Below are 13,323 nucleotides of genomic sequence, written 5' to 3' on the forward strand. Positions count from 1 at the left end.
TCTCTGAAGACTTCTCCGGTGAAGCCTTCCCTTTGCCCTTGTTGTTATTCCGGCCTTTCGACCGTTGGCCAATTAAGGCCTCCGAACCGCCGCTGTGAGGAGGGTTCGTGAAACATTCCTCCTAGTCCAAGACCATTGGCACAAGCTCCTCCCAGGTAATGGTGCTGAGCCTGCCACTCGTAATCAACGAGGAGTAGAAAGCAGAATACTAAGCAGGCAAGTGGGACAGCAAAGTGATGGCCATGTCTTCAGATGATATCTCTTTCCCAGCTTGTAGGACTTCCTGCTGAAGGGCCTGCAGCTTGTTAATGTGTTCCCGCATCGTTGAGGACTTTGTAGGGTTCATAACCCGCATTTGCACTTCCAAGGAGATCCGTTTCATGGGTGATACCCTGTTATAAAGAGAAGCCAAGTGCTCCCAGATGCTTCTCGCCAGCGTCATGTGCTTTACATGATTGATCACTTGTGGTGTGCAGTTGAGGAAAATAAATGACCGGACCCTAGCGTTGACACGATCCCACATGTGTGCCTGTGCCTCTCTGTCCTTCCTCATCGACAGTAACTCCCCTTCCTTTGCTTCCGGCCGTGGAACCCTGATGATGATGAAATCGGCAAGGTCATATGACTCCAGCACAGACTCCATCATGACCTTCCAGATGCCGTAATTGAACCCGTCCAACTGACGGTCCACTGGAACGTGGGGAGAGTCAGAATCTTCACGTGCTTCTCAGCCATCTCTAGTAAATCTGCCATCGCATGGAGTAAACTGAAAGGGTGGGTGGGTGGGAAAAAAAAATCTCTAAAACCTGCAAGTGGCTGTCCAGCACCTTAGCCCGCCTTCCTCTTGCAACTTCTCTTCCCGAACAGTCCAAAACAGCCCACCAATCAGCAACCTAACGCTCCCCCATCTGGCTCGCTGAAGCTCACGCTCCCCCCCCCCCTCTGCTCGTGCTGATTGCACGCCCTCCCCCCATTCCCGCCCTCGCGTCCCCCCCCCCGCCTGGCTGTCCTGCGCGCCCCAGCGCTGTAGCGCCCGCCGTCCCCTGCCCTTGCTCCTTTCCTTCGCGCCCTCCCGTCCTTCTTCAGCGCCCCGCCCCCCCTTTCGCCGCCGTCGCCCTATCTTCCCCCCCACCCCCCTTTTTCGCGCTGCTTCCGCCTCCCCCCCGGGGTTTTTTGTCTTCGCCGCCTTACCCCCCCCTTTTTTTCTGTTTTTTCCGTCCCCTGGGGTTTCCTTTTTGCCTTCCGCCTTCCCCCTCCGTCCTTTGTGTGCAGCTCAGTTCTTGCAGGACTCTCCGCATTCGCTCCGCCTTCGACATAGCTTCAGACACTGATGGAGGCTCCTCCCGCCCCACCTCAGAGGGACTCTCCCGCAGCCCCCTCGCCCGCCCCTGAGGATACCCCCATTAGGCTTTCTCTTTCGCCAGAAGAGGAAGCGAGCCTTGCCGCAGAGGTGGAACGCCTCCAGGCACATTCCACCATCTGTCGTATAGTCGGCACTCGCCCCAGCAGAGGGGAGATCTGGGATCTTCTCCAGGCCCGCCTTCTTGCAGATGTGGGCAAGATCCTGGACGTTCAGCTACTGGGCCGTGGACACTACCAGATCGAGTTCGAGACAGCCCATAGCGTGGCCAAGGTCCTCGCCATGAGTCCCCTTGACATTAGGGGTGCTCGGGCATTCTTCAGACCTTGGTAGCGGCCGAGCAGGGAGAGCGACCCTGGATATGTATGCATACACGAGGTTGCTCTGTCTGAGCGGGAGGCAGTCGCCATGGGACACAGCCACTGGCGCCTGATCCGTGATTCTTGCAGCACACCGGGTGGGCAGATTCGTAGCCGCTCGGATGGGGACTATTCTCCATCCAACCCGCCTACGAAGGCCCGCCGTACGGTTGAGACAGCATCCACCTCAGCAGGTCATCCATGAGGATCATCTCATGGAATGTACACGGCCTTGGCGGAGCACATTATATACGTTATCGTGGTTGCTTGAGGCAGGAGCTTCAGAGATGCCTGGTTGGTGGCAGTATTGATATTTTGATGATGCAGGAGCACCACTTGGGTGAGAGCAGGATCCGGAGATATGGTTCGGTGATGCCTGGTAGATGGGACACCTTTTGGTCTGCAGGGTTTGGCCCTTTGGGTGGACAGGGAGGAGTATGTATGGTCATTGCAGATGTATGGCGGCAGGCCATTGTGGATCGAGGGGTCATTGTGCCTGGTAGAGCACAGTATGTCATTCTGAGGACGCATGATGAGCTCTTGGGCGTGCTCAACGTCTATGCGCCCAACCATGCTAGTGCCAGAGCAGAGTTCTGGACCCAAGTTACGGATGCATTGCCAGAGGCCACACATTGGTGTGTCGGGGGAGACTTCAACATGCTTGAGGACCCGGCCGATAGGGTGGGAGGCAGTCATGTTACAGTGCACGGCACGGAGCTTGCAGCTTGGGAGCGATTTTGCATGTCACTGAGGATCACTGATGCATGGTAGCATGGGGCCTTCTCCCGCTCTCAGGACAGCCTTAGTTTCTCTCGGTCGGATCGCCGGCAGGGAGGGACTAATCTATCACGGATTGATCGCTTTTATGTGGGTGACTGGTTAGGGGAGCGAGGGGGCTCCGTTGGCATTCTCGCTGGCACCTCATTTTCAGACCATGCGTATTTTGACACTTGAGGAGAGGACACGGGAGACTAGCTTGCAGTTGAGGATCCCAGAGAGGGTACTTACAGATCCTAGTCTCGCTGAGGACATTGAGAGGATCTGGCATGATAGTCAGTGCTCTGACCAAGATGCAGCAGGCCAGTGTGCCCAGGGACTCATCGAGCTTAGCTCTTTTCTGCACGCTGCAGCCTTAACACGGCTGGGAGAGACTCGCGAGCGGGAGCATCGGCTGAGACACAGCCTTGCTTCGCTTCAGCGCCTTCAGGAGCAGCAGCCTGCATGTGAGTGGGTGGCGTCCCAGTTGAGCCAGGCACGCCAGGAGGTTAGAGAGGCAGAGGAGCAGAGACATGAGTTTTACTATCGTCGCCAGGCCTCTCAGTGGACGCAGCTTGGTGATAGAGTGACTGGGGAGTTTTTTGAGATTACTGGACCCCGCCATGCTCGAGCAGGAGTCCGTCAGCTTGGGAGGCCGGACGGATCGGTAGCTACTGAGCCCGGGGAGATCAGAGCCATTGCCACTAGGTTCTATAGAGACCTGCTTTCAGCGGAGCCAGCCCCACTGAGGCTCGGGATGCTTGCAGACAGACTGTGTGGGCCCATGTGCAGAGGAGGGTCACAGATCGTATGCGTACAGTTCTGGGTGAGCCTCATTTAGAGGTTGAGCTTGCTGAGGCCTTGAGGGTCCTTCCGCGCCATAGTTGCCCAGAGGAGGACGGATTGATGCCTGCCTTTTTTATGCGCTATTGGGACCTTTCGGGGCCAAGCCTCCACCACAGGGGCTTTCAGTATGTTTTGGACACTGGGGTGATGCCACAGAGCTTTTCATAGGGCTTGATCTTTCTTATCCCCAAGGGGGAGGGAGTATCAGATGATATTCGGCATTGGAGACCTATTACGATCCTCAATACTGTCTACAAGGTCTTAGCAAAGGCCTTGAGTTTGAGGATCCAGCCCTTCCTGGGGGAGTTGATTCATGCTACCCAGACAGGATTCCTCAAGGAGCGTAGTATCCTTGACAACATTTTCACCTTCTGGGAGGCGACGGCCCGAGCTAGATTTCTTGGTGAGAACTTGGTCGTGATGCTTCTCGATTTTGAGAAGGCATACGATAGAGTCGATTGGGGTTTCTTAGAGGGCACTATGCTTCGCCTGGGCTTTGAGCCAGGTTGGATTAGAGGGGTGGCGGATCTGTATTCCACAGCTCGTAGCCAGGTGTTGATTGCAGGAGGACGGGGGCCGAGTTTTGAGCTGACCAGATCAATCCGTCAGGGGTGTCCTCTCACCCCGTTTCTTTTTCTCTTCTTTGCTGAGGCTATGAGCATGTATTTGACGGCAGAGGAGGTTGGTTTGAGAGGACTCCAACTCCCAGTCCGGGGGGAGGACCTGCTCGATGCTGAGTTTGCTGACGACACGGGCTTATTTTTGCATGGCCAGGAGGCCAATCTTCTTCGGGCAGAGCAGTCGCTCCAGGTTTTTAGTGCAGCTTCGAGAGCATTGATCAATTGGCGCAAGACAGTGGCCTTTTGGATCAGTAGCGCTCTCACTCGAGCATGGAGCCCAGACCCGGGTTTTAGATGGATTCCTCCTGGCACAGCAGTGCGATATTTGGGATGCCAGATTGGACTAGATTTGCCACCTGAGCAGCAGATTGCCCCGCTTCTTCTGAGCATTCGGAAGAAGCTTTTGTATTGGAGTACAGCTCGGCTATCCTTGGCTGGGAGGGTGGTGGTGGCAAATGAGGTGCTTTTAGCGACCATGTGGTACATTACGTCTTGCTGGATCTTCTCGAGCTCTTGCATCAGCTAGGTACAGAGGCTGATCAGGAACTTTCTTTGGTCTGGGCGGGACGGTCAGCCAGCCCGGGCAAAGGTTGCTTGGGCAGTTATTACACTTCCGCTGGCCCAGGGAGGCTTGGGCATTATAGATCCAATCGATCAGAGTAGAGCCTTATTGGGGAAGCTTATTGTTCGGGGGCTGCTTCCAAGCGCTGAGCCTTGGAAAGAGCTGCTTTTGCAGCGGCTGCAGGCTCGGGCTCCCCTAGCAGGAGGCACTTGGGCACCAGAGATACGATAAATCTTCATAGAGATGAGGAGGACAGGCCTCAGTAGAGGATGGGAGGACAGATTTGCCTTGAGCATCCTGAGAGCTTGGGAGCTGCTGAGACCGGGGCTCTCTCAGAGACCTCCTTCTTGTGTTGAGGAGCGGGCCAGACAGCCGCTCATCTGGAGCCTAGCGGTTCGCACAGAGCAGGGTCATATGCTGGGTTCTCGGCCTCATCTAGCCTTGGGACCTTTGGCGGCAGGCCCAGCACGTAGTTTTGGAGACTGGCAGGCCTTCTGTAGTCTCCCAGAGGAGATCCGGGTGGAGAGACTGAGTCACTTCAGAGGGGGGTTGATTATGAGGGATGACATTCAAGAGGCACTCACAGAGGAGTGGTTCACGCCTCTCGAGCTAGTGGCCCCCCGGTGGATGGGAGCCTTTACGCAGTTGGAGATCCTGATTGCTGTCAGAGCTTGCACTGAGGATGGCAGATGCCTCTACTATGAGATTCAGGATGAGGGCAGACTTCAGAGAGTGGAGGTGGAGTCGCCTTCGGTTGCAGAGTGCAGTGGCCGCCGCTTCTCGGAAGTGGCATATTGACCCAGACGCTGCAGATGTGCTCCCGGATTGGCGCATATGGCATATGCAGCGCGCCCCTTGGCCCGGCTCCAGTGGGACCCTGGTGAGTACGAGTGGCATGATCCTTATGCATCCCTTGAGGCCACAGAGATCACCTTTTTCCAGTATACTGTTTGGTTGGGGCGGCATATTTTGACGGCGAGGAGGATGGTCTCTCCAGCTGCAGCGGGGCATTGGCGGCTACAGGGACTCTCACAAGAGTTCCTAGAGGATTTTTGGACCCGGCTCTGGGCTAGTCGACAGGCCCGCAGGATCTCGACTTTCCAGTGGTGGCTGGTCGCCCACAGGGGCTCAGCAGTTGGCACCTGGCTTGTCTACAGCGGTCTTCCGGCGGCCTGCGTCCGATGCACAGAGACATTGCCTATGGGACTGCCCTCAGGCGCAGCAGATTTGGCTGCGGATGTTGCGTATTTTGGCTCCCCTCTCTCCAGAGGGTATGTATACGTGGGGTGCCGTTGCTTGGTCGACTTCGTCAAGGCCTGCTATGGGCTATGAGACGGAGCAGGACAGCCAGGCCATCAGATTCATTAGGGGCCAGCCTCGCCTTGTTTCTTCATCGGATTTCTCGTCCGCCAGCTGGACACAGGAGAGGGATCTACGATGGGAGCTCCTCAGCAGCCTCACCATCTGGTTCACCTGGAAGGCCCGGTGTTTCAGGGCCTTTGAGGGGAGACTGGAGCCACCAGCAGAGACTGTTCGGGGGATTTGGCAGGAGTTGATTCACACCCTGTGAGGACCGTATGACCGCATCCGAGGCGACTCGGATGAGGCGATCTTGCGGCGCCAGGCTTTTCACACCACTTGGTGCAGCGGCCCCTTCTATACCCTACACGCGGGGTCCCCCCGTTGGCACTACAGGCCACCTGTTTGGCTTTTCCCCCCTCCTATTGTATGATATAGCCCCTCGGCTTCTTTGTACTGATACTTGTACTTTTCAGCACCTAGGGAGAGTCTCCCTGGCTGCCTTGTTTTGTTCTCTGCTCTGTTTTCTTGTGAGCAGGAGAGGATCTTTTGTAGCCCTAAGGGCGTTTTTATATAACTAAGGAAAGGATCTTTTCTCGGGGGAAAAAAAAAACCTAACGCTCCCCCTCTTGCTCAGAAAACTCCCAAGATCTATCACGAGCCTAGGGCTCTGATACCATGTCAGAATATGCAGCGGAAATGATAACCAAACTTGGGTTGACAAGAGCAAGTAGAATGCAGAAAATAGACAGCACAAGAAACACAGAGAAATCGGTGTGTAAACTCTTCTCTATACACAAGATCCCGCAAATAACTGAATGAGAAAGTGGTGGGGGGCATGGGGCCTATTTATATGCCCCATGCAAGCAGTCGGCCTGCTCTAGAGGCTCTCCACGACTGCATAAAGCAGTCGGCCAGCAGTAAATGCCTCCACGACTGCATGAAGCAGTCGGCTAGCAAAGAAAACTCCACGACTGCTGTTTAGGCAGTCGGCCAGCCACACGACTGCTGAATGGGCAGTCGGCCAGCCACCAGAGACTTCTGCCAACATCTGGCATCCATCCACACCACGGAAAAATGGGAAAAAATAGGAAAAAAATACGGGGAGTGAGGAAAAATGATAAAAGACCTCATAAGGGCGGGCACACCCACAACAAAGGCCCTAGTGTATAAAAATAGACAAGAGATGACTTCTAACACCCCCCTCTCCCATCGGGAACTATCTCCAACCTGCCCTCACTATGAACTGGGATAGTGGATGTATCCCCAGTAAGGATGTAACCAAAATACTTGCAGAGGTCCTGTAAAGCCGAACGAGAAGGAGTCATGTGCCTGGAAGCACCACTGTCGAGAATCCACTCCCGAGTATCCGTAGCGGAGAGTCCTCCAACCTCCTCCCTGCACGAAGAAAATGAAACATCGGTGTCCATCACCTCCAGGTGCACAAAAACTGGAGTCTTCACGATTGCTGCTGAGGATTCTGCACCCTTCTCGGTGCTCTGCTTGGGACATTGTCTCCAATAGTGGCCTTTCTTGCCACAATCATTACACGTCCTCTCTGCCTTCCATATGCTTGATATGATTGATTACCTGTGGTGTGCAATTGAGGAAAATGAAAGAACGGACTCTAGAATTGACACGATCCCATAACTATGCATGTGCCTCACGTTCCTTCCGAATCGAGGGTAAGTCCCCTTCCTCTAACTCCAGCCGTGGAACTCCAACAACAATGAAATCAGCAAGGTCGCAAGACTCCAAAATAGATTCCATCATTACCTTCCATATGCCGTAGTTGTTCTCGTCCAATTGACGGTCCACTGGGAACGTGGGGAGTGTCGGGATCTTCATGTGCTTCTCAACTAAATCTGCCATTGCGGTGGTGTAACTGAAAAGGGAGGATGGGTGGGAAAAAATGAGGAACTAAACCTGAAAAAGTGGCTGTCCAGCAAATCAGCCCGCCTTCCACTTGCTTCTCCTCTTCCCGTATGGCCCAAAACAGTCCTCCAATCAGCAACAAAACAGCCCCCCTCTTGCTCACACAGCTTCAAAGACCTTCCAAGAGCCTAGAGCTCTAATACCATGTCAGAATATGCAACGGAGATGAAGACAAGATCTGAAAACCCAAAATCCTGAATACAGTGTGTGGGGGGCCAAGGGACCATTTTATATGACCCCTACAATCAGTCGGCCTGTACAAAAGACAACCGACAGCAGTCAAAGGGTCCACGACCTGCTCCACCATCAGTTGGCCAGCATACAAAGAGGGTCGGGGAGCAGTAGAACCAGTCGGCCAGTGTCTTGATCAGCAAGAGCCACAGGACAACGTCCTACACCTAAGGAAAAATAGGGAAAAATATGGAGATGGGGAAAAATGAGAAAACACCCCCCCCCCATCATTACCTTCCATATGCTTGATATGATTGATTACCTGTGGTGTGCAATTGAGGAAAATGAAAGAACGGACTCTAGAATTGACACGATCCCATAACTATGCATGTGCCTCATGTTCCTTCCGAATCGAGGGTAAGTCCCCTTCCTCTAACTCCAGCTGTGGAACCCCAACAACAATGAAATCAGCAAGGTCGTAAGACTCCAAAATAGATTCCATCATTACCTTCCATATGCCGTAGTTGTTCCCGTCCAATTGACGGTCCACTGGGAACGTGGGGAGTGTCGGGATCTTCACGTGCTTCTCAGCCATCTCAACTAAATCTGCCATTGCGGTGGTGTAACTGAAAAGGGAGGATGGGTGGGAAAAAATGAGGAACTAAACCTGAAAAAGTGGCTGTCCAGCAAATCAGCCCGCCTTCCGCTTGCTTCTCCTCTTCCCGTATGGCCCAAAACAGTCCTCCAATCAGCAACAAAACAGCCCCCCTCTTGCTCACACAGCTCCCAAGATCTTCCAAGAGCCTAGAGCTCTGATACCATGTCAAAATATGCAGCGGAGATGAAGACAAGATCTGAAAACCCAAAATCCTGAATACAGTGTGTGGGGGGACAAGGGACCATTTTATATGGCCCCTACAGCCAGTCGGCCTGCACAAAAGACAACCGGCAGCAGTCAAAGGGTCCACGACCTGCTCCACCATCAGTCGGCCAGCATACAGAGAGGGTTGGGGAGCAGTAGAACCAGTCAGCCAGTGTCTTGATCAGCAAGAGCCACAGGACAACGTCCTACACCTAAGGAAAAATAGGGAAAAATATGGAGATGGGGAAAAATGAGAAAACACCTAAATCGGGCGGGCACACCCACAAGAGAGGCCCTGGTGTAAATATACACACAAGAGATGACTGCAAACAACCCCCCCCCCCCCATCATTACCTTCCATATGCTTGATATGATTGATTACCTGTGGTGTGCAATTGAGGAAAATGAAAGAACGGACTCTAGAATTGACACGATCCCATAACTATGCATGTGCCTCACGTTCCTTCCGAATCGAGGGTAAGTCCCCTTCCTCTAACTCCAGCCGTGGAACCCCAACAACAATGAAATCAGCAAGGTCGCAAGACTCCAAAATAGATTCCATCATTACCTTCCATATGCCGTAGTTGTTCTCGTCCAATTGACGGTCCACTGGGAACGTGGGGAGTGTCGGGATCTTCATGTGCTTCTCAGCCATCTCAACTAAATCTGCCATTGCGGTGGTGTAACTGAAAAGGGAGGATGGGTGGGAAAAAATGAGGAACTAAACCTGAAAAAGTGGCTGTCCAGCAAATCAGCCCGCCTTCCACTTGCTTCTCCTCTTCCCGTATGGCCCAAAACAGTCCTCCAATCAGCAACAAAACAGCCCCCCTCTTGCTCACACAGCTCCCAAGATCTTCCAAGAGCCTAGAGCTCTAATACCATGTCAGAATATGCAACGGAGATGAAGACAAGATCTGAAAACCCAAAATCCTGAATACAGTGTGTGGGGGGCCAAGGGACCATTTTATATGACCCCTACAATCAGTCGGCCTGTACAAAAGACAACCGACAGCAGTCAAAGGGTCCACGACCTGCTCCACCATCAGTCGGCCAGCATACAAAGAGGGTCGGGGAGCAGTAGAACCAGTCGGCCAGTGTCTTGATCAGCAAGAGCCACAGGACAACGTCCTACACCTAAGGAAAAATAGGGAAAAATATGGAGATGGGGAAAAATGAGAAAACACCTAAATCAGGCGGGCACACCCACAACAGAGGCCCTGGTGTAAATATACACACAAGAGATGACTGCAAACAACCCCCCCCCCCCATCATTACCTTCCATATGCTTGATATGATTGATTACCTGTGGTGTGCAATTGAGGAAAATGAAAGAACGGACTCTAGAATTGACACGATCCCATAACTATGCATGTGCCTCATGTTCCTTCCGAATCGAGGGTAAGTCCCCTTCCTCTAACTCCAGCTGTGGAACCCCAACAACAATGAAATCAGCAAGGTCGTAAGACTCCAAAATAGATTCCATCATTACCTTCCATATGCCGTAGTTGTTCCCGTCCAATTGACGGTCCACTGGGAACGTGGGGAGTGTCGGGATCTTCACGTGCTTCTCAGCCATCTCAACTAAATCTGCCATTGCGGTGGTGTAACTGAAAAGGGAGGATGGGTGGGAAAAAATGAGGAACTAAACTTGAAAAAGTGGCTGTCCAGCAAATCAACCCGCCTTCCGCTTGCTTCTCCTCTTCCTGTATGGCCCAAAACAGTCCTCCAATCAGCAACAAAACAGCCCCCCTCTTGCTCACACAGCTCCCAAGATCTTCCAAGAGCCTAGAGCTCTGATACCATGTCAAAATATGCAGCGGAGATGAAGACAAGATCTGAAAACCCAAAATCCTGAATACAGTGTGTGGGGGGACAAGGGACCATTTTATATGGCCCCTACAGCCAGTCGGCCTGCACAAAAGACAACCGACAGCAGTCAAAGGGTCCACGACCTGCTCCACCATCAGTCGGCCAGCATACAGAGAGGGTCGGGGAGCAGTAGAACCAGTCGGCCAGTGTCTTGATCAGCAAGAGCCACAGGATAGCGTCCTACACCTAAGGAAAAATAGGGAAAAATATGGAGATGGGGAAAAATGAGAAAACACCTAAATCGGGCGGGCACACCCACAACAGAGGCCCTGGTGTAAATATACACGCAAGAGATGACTGCAAACAACCCCCCACCCCCCGAAGTGAAGGTGGTGAGACCCGAACGTAAAAGAAGAAACCAACCTCCAGCTCCATCACATCACTGCAAAGAGGGGACCTACTAGCCATGCGCACCTCTCGTGCCATAACTATTCTCTCAATCAACTTATGACAGGAGCTTATTCAGCTCTCCCAACTCCTAACTGGGACAAGAATACATCTTTGCCTTTTATAGCATCAAGGCATTACAACAACTCCAAAAAGACATCCAAAACTTCAGATTTTGGGGGACAACTTGGGCACAGAACCCTTGACTCAACATAGAATAGAAAATAGATTAAAAGATAGGGAAGAATCCCCCTCTCGAACGTATGTTGGTGAAGATCCTTCTTCGGCGACGTTTCCAAGCAGTGGATGCTTGGGTCATCCTTTTAGTCTCATGGGCCAAGGCAGAGCATCCGGATGTAGATGTGTTCGATGAAGATGTGAATGTCAATGCCGAACACATATGCCTTGAGATAGGCATCAATGCTGAAAGATCCGATAGCTCCATGAAGGAAGCATAGGATGTAGATCATGTGGTGGTCTTAGCATCATAGATTGAAGCACATGTTGGTGCATCCCTAGTCCCTTCCTTGAAGGAAGTAAAACATTGAAAGAAAGATTGATCCATTGAATCTCTTACCAAAGAACATCTGAAAGGTACTGCACATATTGTAGATGATGTTGATGAAGAATTCCCCCATGCTTCATATCTTTGTAGAATCCCCCTATTAATGACTTTAGAAAACATAGACTGACTGTTAAAGTTGCAGTGTGAGAATATGTGAATATGAAGCGGAATCAAGTAGAGATCAAACAAGAGAAAGTAGACAACCAAGATTGATCCAACACTTAAGCCAAGAACTGAAAATGTTGAATTGAATTATGAATGAACAATGTCCATGCTTGTATACATATATATAGAGCCAGTCGGTTGTAGCAAAAAAGCTACTATTTTGGACAAATGGTAAAATGCCTAAAAAAGCCTAAAAGTAAGCTACAAAATAGCTGAAAAATATGGAAAAATTACATCATATAAATATCTTGACAAAAAGTGGCATAAAATGGAGTAAAATGGACTGGAGATGACATGTCCAACACCGCCTCTCAACTCCAGCACGGGGGTCCGACTCCCATACGGGTAAGGAGCTAATCAAGAAAAAGGTTTGGTGAAGAGATCAATAAGGTTGTCCTGAGAAGGACAATACTCCATGCTGTCGGCGGCCAGCTCAGGAACGAAGTGAAAGTGGACCTCAATATGTTTGGTCTTGCCATGGAAGGATGAAGTTTGAGCCAACGCGCACTCTAGCAGTCCGTAAGAATACGGACTGGAGAATTTGAGAGTACATCAAGATTGCTCGACATCTGGAACAACCATAACAACTCACAGCAAGTATCCAAATAAGCATGGTACTCAACCTTAATAGAAGATAATGAAACTGTATTCTACTTCTTGGATCCCCAGGAAATAAGACCGGAACCAAGAGCACCAGGTACCCTCGATGGCTTCGCTGCATCGAGCTCTCCATATGTGCCAGACTACAATGCTGCTACAAATCTCCTATCTCTGGCACGAGCCCAGAGTCCAATGACCAGTAGATGGGGCTAGGACTAGTACTGCCGATATGTGAAGGTGAGAGACCTAAAGGGCTAGCCCCAACCTTCCTCCTCATCATAAGCCATGACAACCTCAACTTCTATGGCCCAAGCCACAGTACCCCATGAAACGATACGGGTCGATGTCCTGTCCATCGTGAAAATGCTGAGAATCTGCTACCAAACCTGTTGAGTCTTCGGGCAATCCCAAAGACAATGTCACTAAGACTCCTGCGGGTGGCCGCACCTCGGACAAGCTGCTGGTCAACCGCCAATGGCCAACCAAGTGCTGTTGTATTATGTTGTTTTGCGCTAGTAGATTCAAGATATGTGATGTTTACGGTAGATGTGTGGGATCTATGATGCTATGAATCAAGACAAGGCACAACCCATGTAATGGGCTCCCCATGCCCATTGTTGGGGTAAAGGCACTATGCCCACCCTTATAGTGTGTACAAGCCCATAAGTTATAGTACATAGTACACTTAGTACATTAAAGTTGAATGGGAGAGATAATTAGGGTTACATGTGGTAGACATACACACAGAGAAGAAGGGAGAGAGAGAGAGAGAGAGAGTTGTGGGGATAGGTCAACTCATTAAGTGCGAGTGTGTGACTCCCCTATCACACATGTATATTGCACTAGTACACATAGTGCACTTAGTACAGTAAAAGTACTAAGTGTACTATGTACTATAACTTATGGGCTTGTACACACTATAAGGGTGGGCATAGTGCCTTTACCCCAACACCCATGTGCATACGTA

At 51.4% G+C, this 13,323-nt stretch overlaps 1 protein-coding gene across 1 annotated transcript in view; it reads right to left on the minus strand.

Annotated features, from left to right (window-relative positions):
* LOC147617800 (pentatricopeptide repeat-containing protein DOT4, chloroplastic-like) overlaps positions 1-13,323 on the minus strand; it is a 47,562-nt gene that overhangs the window by 12,917 nt on the left and 21,322 nt on the right. The window lies entirely within an intron of this gene.

The sequence above is a fragment of the Cibotium barometz genome, chromosome 36, assembly GCF_041138505.1.
Source record: "Cibotium barometz isolate CiBa-2024 chromosome 36, ASM4113850v1, whole genome shotgun sequence".
Classification (NCBI taxonomy): domain Eukaryota; kingdom Viridiplantae; phylum Streptophyta; class Polypodiopsida; order Cyatheales; family Cibotiaceae; genus Cibotium; species Cibotium barometz.